At 37.5% G+C, this 8,607-nt stretch overlaps 1 protein-coding gene across 5 annotated transcripts in view; it reads left to right on the plus strand.

The window, feature by feature from the left end:
• The window catches only part of SPIDR (scaffold protein involved in DNA repair), a 418,420-nt gene that overhangs the window by 303,545 nt on the left and 106,268 nt on the right, over window positions 1-8,607 (plus strand). The gene's annotated exons all lie outside the window — the stretch shown is intronic.

Genomic DNA, 8,607 nt, shown 5'->3' on the forward strand with positions numbered 1-8,607 from the left:
TATTCAGATTATCTGTTTCTTCTTATATGAATTTTGGCAGATTGTGTCTTTCAAGAAATTGGTCTTTTCATCTAGATTATTCAGTTTGTGGGCATACAGTTGTTCACAGTATTCCTTTAATAACCTTTTAATTTCCATGGGATCTGTAGTAATGTCCCCTCTCTCATTTCTAATATTAGTAATTTGTGTCCTTTCTCTTTTCTTCTTAGTTAGCCTGGATAGAGGCTTATAGATTTTGTTGATATTTTTCAAAGGATCAGCTTTTGTTGTCATTGATTTTTCTCTACTGATTTCTTGTTTTTAGTTTCACTGATTTCTGCTCTCATCTTTATATTTTGCTTTTCTTCTGGTTAGATTTAGTGTGTTCTTTTTGTAATTTGTTAGGGTGAAAACTTAGGTTATTGATTTTAGATTGTTCTCTTTTTTTTTTCCTAAAAAATTCATTCAGTAGTATAAATTGCCTTTTAGGGACTGTCTTGGCATCATCCCACACGTTTTGGTAAGTTGTGTTTCCATTTTTATTTACTTAAAATATTTTTTGATATTTCTTGACTTCTTCTATAACCCATTTGTTATTTGGAGGTTTGTTCTTTAATCTCCATGTATTTTGGGATTTTGAAGTTATCTTTCTGTTATTGAATTCTTGTTTAATTCCACTGACAGCAAAGATCATATAGTTCCTATTCTTTTAAATTTGTTACAGTATGTTTTATGGCCTAGACTGTGGTTTGTCTTGGTTAATATTCCATGTGAGCTTGAGAAAAATGTGTAGTTTGCCACTGTTGGATGAAGCAGTCTATAGATTCCAATTACATCCAGTTAATTGATAGTGTAGTTGAGTTCAGCTGTTTCCTTGCTCCTTTTTTGCTTGTTGGATATATCCTTTTGTGGGAAAGAGTGAGTTTAGGCCTCCAGCTATTATAGGGAATTTATGTATTTCCCCTTGTAGTTATGTTTTTGTCTCAGGTGGTTTGATGCTCTATTGTCAGACATAAATGAAGAATTGTTAAAGTCTTCTTGTAGAAATGATCCCCTTATCATTATATAGTATCTTTCTTTAGCCCTGAGATGACCTTACTTACCTTTGAAGTCTGCTTTGTCTAAAATTAAAAAAAAAAAACCCTAATATAATACTTTATGTTAACTATATACTGGAATTAAATTTTTTAAATTAATTTAAAATAGCCCCTCCTGCCTTGTTTTCATTAGTGTTTTTATAGTATTCTTTAAATTATGATTTCATAATACCATAACCATGTTATTATGTTAGCATGGTACATTTTTCTCCATCTATTTACTTTAATTTATGTATGTCTTTATATTTAAAGTCCGTTTTTTTATAGACAAGATCTAGTTGAGTCATCTTTTCTGATCTACTCTGGCAGTCTCTTTTAACTGATACATTTAGACCATTGACATTCAAAGGGATTAGTGATCATTGGATTAATATCTACTATTGTCGTTGGTTTTTTTCTATTTGTTACCCTTGTTTTTTTTCTTTTTAATCCTCCACTCTTCTGTACCTTTCATAGTTTTAATTGAGCATTCTGATTCCTTTTTTTTTTCCTTAGCATGTCAGTGATACTTCTTTTAATTTTTTTTTCGTGATTGCCCTAGAATTTGCAATTTACATTTCTAATACAGGTCTACTCTCAAGTAAGACTGGCCACAGGTAGTGCGAGTACCTTATAATAACAAAGTAATTCTAATTCCTTCTTCCCATCTTTTGCTCTCATTCATTTCACTTATATATAAGCATATATGAATGTATAAATGTATATATATACATGTATATATGTAAGGCATATATATAAACATACATAATTGAGTATGTTGTTGCTATATTTATTTTGAACAAAATGTTATTTATTAGATTAATTAAGAATTGAGGTAAAAGTTTTTATTTTAACCTCACTTATTCCTTCCTCTGTACTCTTCCTTTCTTTATGTCGGTCTGAGTTTCTGACCTATGTTATTTTCCATCCTTCTGAAGAACTTGTTTTACCATTTCTTAAGAGGCATGTCTCCTGGCTATAAGTTACTGAAATTTTTGTTTTCCTGAGAAAATTTTTATTTCACCTTCACTTGTGAAGGATAATTTCACAGAATGTAGAATTCTAGGGTTGGTGGATTTTTTTCCTCTCAGCACTTTATAAATATTTCACTTAACACTCTTCTTGCTTGAGCAGTGTCTGAGGGAGGAGTTAGAGTTCTTAGCTTTGTTCATCTACAGGTAAGGTGTTGTTTTTCTTCTGATTCTTTTAGGGATTTTTTTTATCTTTCCATTAGCTCTAATTTGAAAATAAAATGACAAGATGTAGGGTTTGGGGTGTTGAGGGATTGGCACTTACCTGCTTGGTGTTCCCTGAGCTTCCTGGATCTGTGGTTTGGTGTCAATGTTACTTTGTGTGAATGTCTCGGCAAAATGTAGAAATGGAGCTGGTGACAGAACACTGTGGTGTGTCACATAGGCACATGGCCGTGCAGGACCAGAGTCCCGAGGAGAGGTGCTGATGACATAGGAAGCTGCATCTGCACTGCAGATAATGTCTCTGGCACCAGGCATCAGCCCTGAATGTCTAAGGCAAAAACCCTTTATCCAGCAGAATAGTTTATTCACTAACACTTGCAGCCTATTCAAGAACATGAAAAAATGCCAAGGAAACTCCCTAAATTTTCAGTTGACACTGCAAATAACCTCATACATTAGAAGGCTGGGTTAGGTCAAAACCCATGATATTATGAAGTAAGCCAGGACTCTATTCATTTGTTCTTGGCTATGTTCATTTAGCCACATCTGGCTCAAGATGGAGAGACAGTTCTAAGTGCCAGGATATCCAGGTTCTTCATGCCACCAAGCAGCGTGGTCTGAGGCAGGCAGGCCAAGGATCCTCTGAGCCCCAGATGATCCATTTGTGAGATGACAAGATGAGAGAAAACCACGATGGTCTCTACTAGCACAAACTACAAGTCTAGATCTTTTTGGTTGTATAAAGAATTAAAATAGTGACAATTTCTTCATCAGATCGCTATTTTTGGAAAGTAACTCACCTAGTAAGAAATTATTTGCATTTATTTAAGAATTTAGAATATCTGACAAGGTATCAGTTTATCTCAGATTTAATTATACATTTTCATAACAAAAACCTTAGTATTCAAAGTATGTACTTGTGTGTGTGTGTGTGTGTGCATGTGTATTTAAGAAATTGCTTGAAGTATGTTAGCTGCTTTTGAAAATTTTCTCTGCCCCCTATTTGTTATAGAACTAAATCCAAGATCATCTGGAAAGTTGGCTTTGTGCACTAATAGATCATGTGATTCCTGTCCTCCCCCACCTCAGTGCTCAGTGAGTCCTTGCACACACTGTTCAGTAAACAACTTCAGAAATCCAGGCCTGGCCAGTTCATTCACAGAGAGTATTTGGAAATGGTTGTCTTTGTGCAGTCTTGACGTACTGGCTGAAGTGGAATAGAGAGAGTTAGCATTTGTGTTTTCATTAGTTCTTTTTATAGCATTGAACCAGCTGTAGCTGGTTAATGTTAGCCTCGGCCGCCTATTAGTGTACAGGCCTCTTACGCAGGATAAAGGGCTTCTGATGGAAACAGATTTTGTTACTCATGATACCACTGGCTGTGTTTACATGAACTCACTCAGTCTGTCATGGGATGTGATTTAGAATGGCTCCGTTAAAATACAGGAACTCCCTGAGGTCCATCCTTGAAAACAAACAAGGAATTCAAAAATATAGATAGCTTTCTGTATTAAACTAGCCATCCTTCACAGACTATGCTTCCTTGGATTATACTTTTAAAGAGAGCTAGGATGTTCTCCCATCAGTATCGTAAAAATTGAGTAGAGAAAGTTGTTTTTCCTCTAGCCACAGAGAGGAATCATCATCCTGTAGGGGGTAGAGAATAATTTACCCAACCATTTCTGGATAAGTTAAACAGAAGTATTCATATTGCTGTAGCTTTTCATAAATTGAATTCAGACTGAAGGCAAAATTTAACTTTTTAGGAAATCATTAATAGCTAGAGGGAAATGAAAAAATATATATTTCTATCTATATGTAGATTGATTTTTAAAGATTTTATTTATTTATTCATGAAACAGAGAGAGGCAGAGACACAGGCAGAGGGAGAAGCAGGCTCCTTGTGGGGAGCCCGATATGGGACTCAATCCCAGATCCCAGGATCACACCCTGAGCCAAAAGGCAGATGCTCAATCACTGAACTACCTAGGTGTCCCTATACATATTTCTATTTAAATGATTCCTAACAAGTTAAATGCAGAAATAAAGATAGAAATGAATATATATTATTTATATTACATTATATTTATTATTTTATATTCATTTCTATCAAGAGAAATGGAAAACATTTTGAACAGACAGTGTTTATGGGATTCTTACATAGCTTGTTTGGGGATTAAAGAATAAACTAATTTAGCCAGTATTCTGATGTAGCCAAGAATCTATAGACCTCCGCTACTTCCTGGATCAGTATCATCAGAAATTAGAAAATATATCCTCCTTTTCAACTTAATTTATTTGCAAAAATGAGTTTAGGCCTTTGAAAAGTGCTAAATGATTAAGTCATGAAAATATGAGGGCTAAGATTCTTTCTTTAATAGAGTAGCTATTTGAAGAGATACATCCATCTCTCATAGGGTCCCAGCCTGGTTAGATCTCCTAAGAAAAAAAAATTGTCCTTGATTCTTCTCCTTTCCCCATTCCACTTTCTTTTTCCTCAGAAAAAAAGTATGACAGAGAGTTAGAAGTTACATGTGTTAGTGCCGTAATACGTACCCAACTATCACCCACCTCACAGGATTGTTCAGGGAATTAAATGAGATAACAGAGATAAGTTGTTACTGCTACACAGTAAGTGTTAATTTTTTTTTCATTTATATAGACTAGGAGTTGGCAAGCACAGTATTTGAGGCTTGGCAGGCCATAACATGGTTTCTGTTATAGTTACTCAACTCACTTATTGTAGTGTGAAAGCAGCCGTAGACACTAATGTGTAAGTAGATGGCCATGGCTGTGTTCCAATAAAGTTTTATTTACAAAGACAGATGACAGGCAGAATTTGGCCCATAGGCCATTATTGTTTGCCAACCCATGACCTATACAAATAGGTGAGTCTTTTTATGTCTTGTATTTCCTTTGAAGAATAAGAGTTTTGAACCACTGTTTACTGCAGTTTCAACATCCTACCCTGCACATCAAAATAACACTTGAAGGTACAAGTATATGTTTCTGTATTTTTGAACTACATACAGAAGAGAATGTGTAAAATTACAGGGTTTTAATATGTTAATTTTCAGATAAAATAGCTACTTTCCCATGTGGTCAAGTGATGAGACATTTAGAAATGTTGGGATTTCTCTGCATTCTTTGTCTCTCAAATATGTTGAGTTACAAAATGATACAGATCGTATACCAAATTTATACCACAGTAAAGTAATAATCATAACCTTTATATCAGGATTTACGGTTTATAAATGAGAGAAGAAACACCAGGGGAAATAAAAAGTACATGATAAGTATAAATAGTGTAAAAATATTGGTGAAAGCAGTGTTTTAAGGTACATCGTGAGAAAAGCAGTAGGGAGGGGTGAGAAAGAATCCAGCATTCGTAATTAAAGTCTCTAAGTTCCAGTGTCAGCTCTGGCACTCCATGTGGTCTTCTGATACTGGGCAATCTAATTACTGCTTCCGAGCTCTAGTTTTCTCACTATTAAGCAGAGTGAATAATATACTTTATGCATTGCTTTATAGTGTTGAAGGCATGTGTGAAGTGCTTTGGGAACTTTAGATTGCTGAGAAGTAGCATTCATGGTTATACTTAGGACAGGTGTGCTTACCTTGTTCCGAGGGCAATTTGGAACTGCCCTCTGATCTGTTGTACAGCTGACCTTTTACCGCAGTAGAACTTAAGAGGACATGTAGCTTCTCCTCATTACCCACACATTCATCTTGGCTCGCATATCCAACCTTGAGAGGTACATGTGGGCTAAATGTTCTAGAGAAGAGATTATTAATTTCTTATTCAGCAAATGTCGCTTGACCTGTAACCCCCTGTTCTTTGGGTGAAACTGTGTGCTAATGCCAGGTGACTTGTTCTTAGTCATCTGAGGTATAGATCAAGTCCATTTATTAGCACTGTTGTAGTTTTTAAAGATTTTATTTATTCACGAGAGACACAGAGAAAGAGAGGCAGAGACACAGGCAGAGGAAGAAGCAGGATCTATGCAGAGAGCCTGACGTGGGACTCGATCCCAGGACCCCAGAATCATGACCTGAGCCGAAGGCAGATGCTTAATCACTGAGCCACCCAGCCACCCCATTTATTAGCACTGTTGACTCAAAAAATGTCAAATGGCTATACCTCTGGAAGAAAGACAACAGTGCCACAGTCATACTAAATTGGAAGCCTTAATCAGGGAACTAAAAATCAAAACCACAATGAGATACAACCTCAAACCAGTCAGAATGGCTAAAATTAACAAGTCAGGAAACAACAGATGTTGGGGAGGATGCAGAGAAAGGGGAACCCTCGTACGCTGTTGGTGGAAATGTAGCCTGGTGCAGCCACTCTGTAAAACTGTGGAAGTTCCTAAAAAAGTTAAAAATGGAGCTACCGTAAGACCCAGCAATGACACTACTAGGTATTTATTCAGAGATACAAACATAGTGATTTGAAGGGGTCCCTGCACCCCAATAGTTATAGCAGTGATGTCCGCAACAGCCAAACTGTGGGAAAAGCTCAGATGTCCATGGACAGATGAATGGATAAAGAAAGTGTAGTGTATATACGTACAATGGAATACTACACAGCCATCAAAAAGAATGAAATCTTATCATTTGCAATGACGTGGGTAGAACTAGAGGTTATGCTAAGCAAAGTAAGTCAGTCAGAGAGAGACAAATATCATATGATTTCACTCATATGTGGAATTTAAGAAATAAAACAGTTGGGAGGGGAAGGAAAAATAAGATGAAAACAGAGTGGGAGACAAAGCATAAGAGACTTAACCATAGGTCAGAAACTGAGGGTTGCTGGAAGGGAGGAGGGGGGTGAGGAGAGCGGAGTAACTGGGTAATGGGCATTAAGGAAGGCACTCGATGGGATGAGCACTGGGTGTTATAATGCAACTGATGAATCACTAAATTCTACCTCTGAAACTGATAATACATTGTATGTTAATTGGATTTAAATAAAAAATAATTAAATAATTAATTAATTGGAGACCTTAAAGGAAGAACTATAGGTGATTAGAGCAAAAATGGGACCAACCCAGGCATCTTCAGGGAAGGGAGAGGCAGGAGAAGGAATAAGGGACTCCATAGGAAGGCTGTGAACCGTGAAGAGACTGAGACACACCCCAGTGAGGGCACCCAGATCTCCAGCCACTCTTGAGGTGCTGAGGCTCTTGCAGACACTGGCTGGTAGAGGGAGGATGTGAGCCCCAGTCTGCTCTTCCGTGGGGCAGCCTCCGACCTGACTCATCCACGGCCTTGTAACACTAGGAGAATAAATATCATCTTCGGTTGAAGGCTTTAAACTTGGTTGTAACAATAGATTTTAAGGAAAATCTATATTAGAAATATTTACAAACACTTCTTTTTTTTATAATAAATTTATTTTTTATTGGTGTTCAATTTGCCAACATACAGAAAAACACCCTGTGCTCATCCCGTCAAGTGCCCCCCTCAGTGCCCGTCACCCATTCCCCCCACCCCCGCCCTCCTCCCCTTCCACCACCCCTAGTTTGTTTCCCAGAGTCAGGAGTCTTCATGTTCTGTCTCCCTTTCTGATATTTCCCACCCATTTCTTCTCCCTTCCCTTATATTCCCTTTCACTATTATTTATATTCCCCAAATGAATGAGAACATACACTGTTTGTCCTTCTCCGATTGGCTTATTTCACTCAGCATAATATCCTCCAGTTCCATCCAGGTCGAAGCAAATGGTGGGTATTTGTCGTTTCTAATGGCTGAGGAATATTCCATTGTATACATAGACCACATCTTCTTTATCCATCATCTTTCGATGGACACTGAGGCTCCTTCCACAGTTTGGCTGTTGTGGACATTGCCGCTAGAAACATCGGGGTGCAGGTGTCCCGGCGTTTCATTGCACCTGTATCTTTGGGGTAAATCCCCAACAGTGCGATTGCTGGGTCGTAGGGCAGATCTATTTTTAACTCTTTGAGGAACCTCCACACAGTTTTCCAGAGTGGCTGCACCAGTTCACATTCCCACCAACAGTGCAAGAGGGTTCCCTTTTCTCCGCATCCTCTCCAACATTTGTGGTTTCCTGCCTTGTTAATGTTTCCCATTCTGTCTGGTGTGAGGTGGGATCTCATTGTGGTTTGGATTTCCCTGACGGCAAGTGATGCGGAGCATTTTCTCATGTGCATGTTGGCCATGTCCATGTCTTCTTCTGTGAGATTTCTCTTCATGTCTTTTGCCCATTTCATGATTGGATTGTTTGTTTCTTTGGTGTTGAGTTTAATAAGTTCTTTATAGATCTGGGAAACTAGCCCTTTATCTGATAGGTCATTTGCAAATATCCTCTCCCATTCTGTAGGTTGTCTTGT

Source organism: Vulpes vulpes, chromosome 12 (assembly GCF_048418805.1).
Source record: "Vulpes vulpes isolate BD-2025 chromosome 12, VulVul3, whole genome shotgun sequence".
Classification (NCBI taxonomy): Eukaryota; Metazoa; Chordata; class Mammalia; order Carnivora; family Canidae; genus Vulpes; species Vulpes vulpes.